This window comes from Camelus dromedarius, unplaced genomic scaffold (genome assembly GCF_036321535.1).
Source record: "Camelus dromedarius isolate mCamDro1 unplaced genomic scaffold, mCamDro1.pat HAP1_SCAFFOLD_179, whole genome shotgun sequence".
Lineage (NCBI taxonomy): Eukaryota > Metazoa > Chordata > Mammalia > Artiodactyla > Camelidae > Camelus > Camelus dromedarius.
Genome location: NW_026989756.1, coordinates 4,194,084 through 4,204,655, shown reverse-complemented (window position 1 = coordinate 4,204,655; position 10,572 = coordinate 4,194,084).

Sequence of the window (10,572 nt, the reverse complement as noted above, 5' to 3'; positions counted from 1 at the left end):
AAAATGCTGGAGGGGGTGTGGAGAAAGGGCACCCTAATACACTGTCGGTGTCAATGCAGTTTGGTGCAGCCATTGTGGAAAACAGTATGGAGATTCCTAAAAAGACTAAAAATACAAATAACTTATGATGCAACAATCCCACTCCTGGGCAATTGTACAAAGGGAATGCTAAATCAAAAATACGTCTACACATCCTACAGCCAGCATAGTACTCAATGGTGAAAAACTCAAAATCTTCCCACTAAAATCTGGAACAAGACATGGTTACCCACTATCACCACTCCTATTCAACATAGTCTTGAAAGTCCTAGCCACAGCAATCAGGCAAGAGAGAGAAATAAAAGGGATCCAAATTGGAAAAGAAGAGGTAAAATTGTCACTATATGCAGATGACATGATATTATATATAGAAAACCCAAAAACTACTAGAAATTATCGCAGAATTCAGCAAGGTAGCAGGTTACAAGATTAGCATTCAAAAATAAATTTCATTTCTTTACACTAATGATGAATCAACAGAAAAAGAATGTAAAGAATCAATCCCCTTTAAAATAGCCCCCAAAATAATAAAATACCTAGGAGTAAATCTAACCAAGGCAGTGAAAGACTTCTACACAGAAAACTATAAAATACTGATGAAGGAAATTAAATAAGACAAAAAAAAAACGGAAAGATATCCCATGCTCCTGGATTGGAAGAATCAATATTGTTGAAATGGTCATATGCCCAAGGCAATCTACAGATTTAAGGTGATCCTTATCAATTTACCCAGGACATATTTCACAGAAGTAGAACAAATCATAATAAAATTTACATAACACTGTTTAATAAAAGCTATTTTTGACAAACCTACAGCCAGCACAATACTCAATGGTGAAAAACTGAAAACTTTCCCACAAATATCTGGACTGCAGTTGGACCAAAAAAAAAAAAATTATTAAGAAGAACATGATTAGAACAGCTGGTAGAATTTGAATATGAACTGTGGCATACATAATAATACTGAATCAGTATTAAGTACCCTGATTTTGATAAATATATTGTGATTGCATAAGAGAAATCTATATCTTAAAAAATAGTCACTGAATTTGAGACACGATTTCTATAAATTATACTCAGATCATTCAGAAATAGATATGCCCAGGAGTGGATCATGCGGTAAGTCTATTTTTAGTTTTTTGAGACATATCCATAATGTTTTCCATAATGGCTGTACCAAGCATATGATCTAGCAATCCCACTCCTGGGTATATATCAAGAGGGAACCCTAAATTGAAAAGATATATGCACCCCAATGTCCATAGCAGCACAATATACAATAGCCAAGATGTGGAAACATCCTAAATGTCCATTGACATATGACACTATAAAGAAGCAGTGTTATATTTATACAATGGAATACTATTCAGCCATAAAAAAGAATAATATAATAACATGGATGGATATAGAGATCATCATTCTTAAGTGAAGGAAGCCAGAAAGAGAAAGAATATATATGGTATCACTTATATGTGAAATCTAACAAATGAAAGAAAAGGAACACAGTAATGAACTCATCTACAAAGTAGAAACAGACTTGCAAGCAAAGTAAATATTCTTATGGTTACTGGGGGAAAGCGAGTGGGAAGGGATAAATTTGGGAGTTTGTGATTTGCAAATGTGGGCCACAATATATAAAAACTGGATTGAAAAAAACAAATTTCTTCCATATAGCACAGGGATCTTTATCTCCTTCTGCTTCTTTTCCAATTTGGATCTCTTTTATTTCTTTTTCTTGCCTGAGTGCAGTGGCTAGGCCTTCCAAGATTAAGTTGAATAGAAATGGGGAGAGTGGACAACTTTGCCTTTTCCCAGATTTTAGTAGGAAGGTTTTCAGCATTTCACAATTGAGTTCTATGCTGGCTGTAGGTTTGTCATAAATAGCTTTTATCATGTTGAGATATGCTCCCTATAAGCCCACTTTGGTGAGAATTTTTATCATAAATTGGCATTGAATTTTATCAAATGCTTTTTCTGCATCTATTAAATTCAAATAAGAAATTATATGGAACCATAAAAGACCTAGAATTGCCAAAGAATTGCTGAAGAAAAAGAAAAGAGGCTGGAGGAATAACTCTCCGAGACTTCAGACAATACTACAAAGCTACACTAATCAAGATATTATGGTATTGGTACAAAAACAGACATATGGAATATTGGAACAGAATAGAGAGCCCTGAAATGAACCCACAAAATTTTGGTCTACTAATCTTCAACAAAGGAGGCAAGAATATTCAGTGGAGTCAAGAGAGTCTCTTCAGCAAATGGGGTTGTTAAAACTGGACAGCAGCATGTAAAGCAATGAAGCTAGAACACTCCCTTACATCATACAAAAAAATAAACTCAAAATGAATCAAAGACTTAAACATATGACATGATACAATAAACCTCCTTGAGGAAAATATAGGCAAAACATTATCTGACATACATCTCAAAAATATTCTCCTAGAACAGTCAACCCAAGCAATAGGCATAAATGAAAGAATAAACAAATGGGACCTAATAAAATTTACAAGCTTCTGCACAGCAAAAGAAACCATAAGTAAAACAAAATGACAACCTAGTGAATGGGAAAAAAATTTTGCAAATGAAATTGACAAATGCTTGATCTCCAGAATATATAAGCATCTCACACAATTTAATAAGAATAAAAACAAACAACCCAATCCAAAATGGATAGGAGACCCAAATAAGCAATTCTCCAAGGAAGGCATGCAAATGATCAATAGGCACATGAAAAAAAGCTCAATATCACAAATTATCAGAGAAATGCAAATTAAAACTAAAATGAGGTATCACCCCAAACAAGTCGGAATGGCCATCATTCAAAAGTTCACAAATGACAAATGCTGGAAAGGCTGTGGATAAAAGGGAACCCTCCTACACTGCTGGAGAGAATGCAGTTTGGTGCAGCCACTGTGGAAAACAGTATGGAGATTCCTAAAAAGATTAGGATTAGACAACATATGACCCAGGGTACCACACTTGGGCATATATACAGAAGGAACCCTACTTCAAAATGACACTTGCACCCCAATGTTCATAGCAGAACTATTTACAATAGTCAAGACACAGGAAGAGCCTAAACGTCTATCAACAGATGACTGGATAAAGCAGATGTGGTATATTTATAAAATGGAAAACTATTCAGACATAAAATCTGACAAAATAATACCAATTGAAGCAACATGTATGTTACTGGAGAATACTATTCTGAGCGGATTAAGCCAGAAAGAAAAAGAAAAATACCATATGAGATCACTTATATGTGGAAATATATGTATATATATATATATATATAACAGAGACAGACTCATAGACATAGAATAAAAACTTCTGATCAAAGGGGAATGGGGGTGGGAAAGGACTGGGATATCAAAATGTAGAAAATATACACAAAACTGTACTGTGTAGCACAGGGAAATATATACAAGATTTTGTGTTGGTTAAAAAAGAAGAGAAATGTCAATGAATGTATATATGCACATGCATAAGAGAAAAATGGTGCTCTACACTGGAATTTGAAACAAAATTGTAAAATGATTATGAATCAATAAACAGTTAAAAACAAAAAGAAAATTTAGTGGATGAGATAATAGCATGGCTAAAGATAGGAATTGGCAGACTAGATAATGAAGAGGGACTTAAAAGTGTTTGAGAAGACATGAGGACACAAAACTGTCAGTAAAAATATGACATATAAATTCAAGCGTAAACCAATGCAAACATTGCTGTTGAAACATGGGAAAAGACAAAGAATTCAAGGTTAGGACATATAGGATTCCCAGATGAAAAAGAAAGATTATAAAAGAATAAGAAAAAAAAAAAACAAAAAAAAGGGCTGAAAATGTATTCGAAAAATATCAGACTGAAATTTGCTGAAAGCCAAGAAACAATCATCTATACGAAATCAGGAAGCAAACAGCTTCCAAAGCAGGCGGAATCCCAATAGACTTACAAGCAGCTGTATTATCATTGAAATCATCAAAGTTCATGATCAACCCAATGATTTTAAATACACCTAGAGTAAAGCAACTTAGTCACAACAGAACCTCCAGAGGGGTTTCAGCTGATATCCCTACAGAAATATTGAAGGACAGGAAGGAGTGCCAAGAAATAGAACAAATCCTGAATGAGAAAAAGCTGCAAACTAGCGTAGCCTATGCCACAAGACCGCGCTTTAAAATAATGGCAGAAGTAGAGAAATTCACAGACCAGCAAAACTTAAAACAATTCAGCAGTTCTAACCTTATCCTAAAAGAAAGATTGAGATTTCTGCCCTGAATAGAAAAGAAGCAAGACGAAATGGAAATAAGAAAACCGTCATTGGAAATGCAAGAAGAGCTATGACTTGCAGAGAATAAACAAAAAGAAGGCAAGGAGGACATCAAAACCCTAAAGATGGGATAGGGTAGCAGGAAATCATTGGTGAGATTCAGCACTATACTAAGTGAATCAGCTTATATGACCCTCTGTTTGAAGCAAATGGAGAGATGCATGGCCTAATGTGTTTGCAAAACAAAGAACAAGCAAACAGACAATCAAACAAACAAACACCAAAACAGTACGGTTGGATGATATATATCCAAAGAACCATGATAATTCAAAAGAAAATACTCAAAGGGATGTCAAAGAGCTTTCAGCAAACATCGATGCAGTATTGCTGCTTGCATGTACTCAACAGACTTATATTCAGAAAACAGATGCGTGCAATAATATTCAAAAATACTGATTCATAAGAGGACATCGTGACCTAAACCAAATGCCTATTTTGAATAAAATCGATTCGTATTCCATGATATAGATTTACTAGTCTTCCAATAGGAAGAATGAATGGCCTATTCGACCCTACATAGAGAATAAATGGCATATGCCTTTAACAAAGACAAGTAGCTCTACAAAACTGCACTAAGAGCAAAAGAGACAGACAGTAAAGTGTACATTGTGATTGGATTAATTTCTAGGAATTTCAGCCGCCATGAATCAAATGGATCCATTTTCTGGGAGTGTGTGTGTTTCAGCCGAAAAGCAACAGACGGATGTGTATTCTGGGTGAAAGGCTATTACACAAACATAAGATTCCTATAGTGGGGTCTTTTTGTACTTTTAACTGTGAGAAAAGTTAAAGATGTGTGGAACCATAAAATTAACATGAACACACTTCCCTATTTTGTACTATGTATAGAGTTCTGAACTAAAGGAAAGAGGGTAGGAAAAAAAGGACCATGGGACGCTATTGGAGAGAATCACTTTTATCTTAGGAATCTCTCGTCTGATGCAGCCCCTCCCCCAACACTGGAAAGATGCAGCAAATATTAGAGATGGCAGTTACCGGTTGCATTCCAGATGGAATATTGGTGTGTTCAACCAGGCTTGTTGTGGCTGGTGGATCCAAGTTAACTGGACAGAGCTCTGTGGGTGGATCAGTGTCATGAAGTACTGCCACCCTCTGTGGAGCTTGGCTTAGGTCTAATTTCGGAAAGATTTGTAAGTTCGAGATACTGCTGCTTCCCAATGGCCTGAGATCACGGGTCAGTTTCAAGAAACTGAAAAGACAGACTGTGGAAGATCTGCCCATCATCAGCATACCGGTGAGGCTGTGAGGTACTTTCAGACTTGCCCAGTGCTGTAGAAGTCGACTTTAATGGAGACACGAAGAGAAGCTGGCAGAAAACCTGGCTGCACAGATTGAGGAGATGTGCGAACACATTGATGAGAGTTGTTCTGCTACAATGGAGAATACTGGCATGAAGACTTCTTTAGAGAATACCAGGCTTGAAAGACTTTCATGAGTCATGTTGAGCCTCACTGATACTAGCAGAAACCTGTGGAGGGTCAACGTTTACTTGAGGAAGGTACTCAATTCTCTGCTCCAAGAAGTGGTCCAAGATTCCTGACGTCTAAAAGAGAAGAAATGGCAGGGATGATAAAACCGCTCATGTTCTTGGAAGGGTTTGTGAGAATCCACATATCCCAAGGGGCATTTAAAAATCACACAGACCACAGAGCATGAGGCCCTGGTAAGCTTTCCCCGGGGTTGGGCCTAGAAATCAAGAAATTGCTCTTTCCTCCCCTCCACTCAGGCATCCATTTCAAAGGATCAGCACTTGAGCTGCAATGAAGCCAGTAGGAGAAAAGCAAACCACTCCTACGTACAGTGTTCCTCCAACTTCACACTTTGTGCACAACACTTAATTCCTCAAAGATCAAATACTGTCGGCTATAATAGATAGGAATAGGATACATAGCTCACACAAAGAAATGATGAACTTAGCCTAGTTTCAGCAAATGCTGGGGTTACGTCTACCTTGGGGTGAAGGGAGTGTGGTAAGTGAGGGGAATCTTTGACTGAACTTGATATATATTAGGCCTCAGTTTTTCTAGACAGTATAGGTAACAGTTATAAGTCAGTTAGTGAAGTGAACTGTAAAAGTCGCCATAGACATGTAAGGACACATGATATGTGGACCATCTTTTCACTTCATTGAAGCCCCAGGTGCAGTATATCATGTTGGTGCATAATTTGTTGGGTTAAACTGCTTTACCCAACATGATCAACCGATTGTTCTCATGGTTGATAGAAGAGCACCTGGTTCTCAATAGCAGAGCAAAACTGCAGCAGTTTTCTCATAGCTATAACGCCTCTAGGAGTTTGGAACCAAGAATACACATAAATATGGTGTTTTAGTTTAATTGGGTTTCCCTAGAGAGAAATGTTCCCCCTTGAAATGACAACATTGGCCAGTATGTGTCATTGGGAGGAAAGTGCAGCACATGCAGAAGGGAAACCCAGGATGGGGGTTATTTCATGGTTCCAATAGTTATTTCATGGTTCCTGTTGGTGTTGTAGGTATCAACAGTAAAGATTTGACCTGTCCCCTTCATCATTTTGGACTGCTACTGTACATTCTATCTTTCTATTTTTCCTTTAGACCTGACAAAATTGTAAAAGAACTTCACAAGTCTGGCTTGTAATTAGATTTAGTATGTTTCAAAATCTAACTTCATTTTCATATAAATCCCAAAATATGTAAATCAATTCTATTAACCTTTTGAAAGACTGCAACTGAGGTATTAACACAATGTCAAAACTGTAGTCTTTGGACAAACCCTCCCACCATGGCTGTATAGAAAACAGAGATAAGCAAGAATAACATTTCTGTGTGTTATATATAGAATGTGTTGATTTCTCGATGCCCAGTTGGCAGGGTATTAGTGCCAACTATGCTCACTCGTTCCCATGTACACAGCAAGATAAACATCCACTCACGAAGCCCTTGGTTCAGGACACATGCTGAAGAGTGGTCCCTTAGTTCCAAAAGAGAATGAGGCCTCAGAAAACCTGGGAGGAGGAGAAGGCAAAGTAGAGAATGGAAATCAGTGCAGTACCTGACGTCTGGTGATGGAACAGCAAAGGTGAAACTCTGTTTTACTTGGACACACAATCTCAAGCGGAAAGGACACATGGGATTGAAAGCGATGCGCTGAGTGTTAGAAGCATGCACAGAAAACTCTTGGCTGACAGAACTCAAGGAAATCAGCACAAAATATCCCCACAATTGATTCTGAGACCAAGATCCGAGCTGCCAAATTTGAGCTAGCATTGGCTGTGGAAAATGAGGTATAAGGCTATGGATGATGTCACACGCTGTGTCTCAGGGATCCGGAGTGTGTTGTGGATTGTGGTTTGCCCTACCAAGAGAGGAAACTGACCTTAGACCCCAATGTGAAAGCAACCACCCTGTGCACAAAGTTGAGTTTATCGAAATGTCCTATGGCCACATTCACTGCATCTGCAGGCCAAGGGAACAATTTGACATTTTGCCAATAGAGCATGAGTGGGGCTCAATTAGAGAAATCATGCATCTGGTCTGAGGGATCCAGGGGTCCTTGGGGTTGAAATCAGATTGCAAAGTGTTAGGATCAGCTAGTTTCCTAGCCTGGACTAGGATTAAGTTTTGGTATGAGGCAGAGGATGAGGGACATCGCTGTGTTTGCCTTCGTGGTCCCAAGCCACAAGGATGAGAGAACAAAGGTTAGTTGTCTAGGTCCGCAGCATGAGAAGATGAAGCATTTCATTCACCATTACCTCCCAAATGCAGATGCTACATTTTGGATAGTACTGAAATTGTACGGCACCGAGGACAACTTGGCGGGGCTGTGGGATAATGGCAGCAGGCCCTGATGCATGACATCCTTAGATATGTTTCCACAGGTTTTTCTGTAGACAGAGAAGCTCTGGAAAGAACAGGTAAAATTGGGACATTCCCATAGAACTAGAAAGGACAAGTGCACTAACAATATTCTGTTTTGAAAACACTCCAAAATGACATACAACAGCCTACAGAGCTGAAAACATTTAGATGCTCCATTTCCACAAGAGGAAGGGTCCTGTGCACTTTCAGAAAAGTGACATAAGCATAATAAAAGGAGATTATTCTAAATGATGCACGTATGGTGTGTTCATCACAACAAAGTTATCACCAGTAAATAGAGGTATACCAGACAACACACACAGGAAGATGAAATGGCTTCAATGTCAAGGAAAATTTGTCTTCAGGGAAATATCATGGGATTGGGTACACCAAATAGACTAAAAGTTTCACTTAACCAAGCCTTATAAGTCTGCATTAGATACCTGATAGTACTTGACCAATAGAGATAAAGATATAGTAAAAGAAACAGGAAGTAACAATTTCAGTTCCAAAGAGATTGAAGGCCAAAAAAAAGCTTTCAAACAACTAGATTTTGAAACATTACTAGAGAAATTATTGAAAACGGAGGTGAGAGAAACAATAAAGAACAACAGTGTCTCAGAATCACAAAAGGCAGAATATCAGAAAAGGGGAAGAGAACCTCTAAGATGAGCCAAATAAAATAAGTAAACTCTATGTATAAGATAATAGCAGGTTAAAAGTCAGTCCTGAGCAGTCTAGATAATGCAGAGCGACTCGTGAATGTCTGTGAACAAAGGGGAACAGAAATCCCTCTATCAGAAGATGACACAGAAAAGCTAGTGTAAACCAATGCAAATATTGCTGTTGAATCCTGGGGTAAGACAAAGCATGAAAGACTAGGATTCATAAGAGTCTCAGAAGGAAAAGCTGGGTATAAAAAAAAAAAAAAAAAACCTCTGAAAAGATATTTGGAGAAAAATCTGACTGAAATTTGCTGAAAGCCAAGAAACAATCATCTATACGAAACCAGGAGCAAACAGCATCCAAATTATGTGGAATCCCTATAAACCTACAAGCAGCTGTATTATTCAAATCATCAAATTTCATGATCAACCCAGTGATTTTAAATGCACCTAGAGGAAAGCAACTTAGTTACAACAGAAAGACCAGAGGGGTTTCAGCTTATACCTCGACAGAAATATTGCAGGACAGGAAGGAGTGCCAGGACATAGACCAAAACCTGAATGAGAAAAATCTGCATTCTAGGGTAGCCTATGCAACAAGACTGCCATTTCTGATAACGGCAGATCTAGAAAATTTCATAGACCGGCAAAACGTAAAAGAATTCAGCAGCTCGAACCTTATCATTAAACAAAGATTGAGAATTCTACCCTTAATAGAAAAGTAGCAAAATGAAATTGAAATAAGAAAACCATCATTGGAAATGCAAGAAGAGCAAAGAGTTGCAGAGAATAAACAAGAAGAAGGGAAGGAGGACATTAAAACCCTAAAGATGGGAGAGGGATGCAGGTAAACATAGGTGATTTTCAGCACTATACAAAGTTAATCAGCTTATATGACTCTCTGCTGCAAACGGAGAGAAGCATGGCCTAATGTGTTTGCAAAACAAAGAACAAGCAAACAAACAAAAAATCAAACAAACAAACAAAAACCAAATACTATGGTTGGCTGACATATACCCAAAGAAACCATGATAATTCAAAAGAAAATACTCAAACGGGTGTCAAGAATCATTCAGCATGCATCGATACATTATCGCTGCTGGCATGTACTCAAAACACTTGTATTCAGAAAACAGATGCGTGCATTAATATTCAAAAATGTTGATTCATTAGAGCATATCGTGACCTAAGCCAAATGCCCATTTTGAATAAGATTGATTCGTATTCCATTATATAGATTTACTAGACATCCTACAGGATGAATGAATCGCCTATTCAACCCTACGTAAGAATAAATGTCATATGCCTATAACAAAGAAAAGTAGCTATACAAAACTGTACTAAGAGCAAAAGAGACAAACATTAAAGTGTACATTAGGATGGGCTTCATTTCTAGGAATTTCAGCCCCCATGAATCAAATGAATCCATGATCTGAGAGTGTGAGAGTTTCAGCCAAAAAGCAAGAGACAGATATGTATTCTGGATGAATGGCTATTACACAAACTTAAGATTCCTATAGTGGGGTCTTTGTGAACTGTTAACTTTTAGAAAGGTTAAAGACGTGTGGAACCATAAACTTAACATGGACACACTTCCCTCGGTTTGTACTGTGTATAGAGATCTGAACTAAAGCAAAGAGGGTAGGGAAAAAAGGACCATGGGATGCTAATGG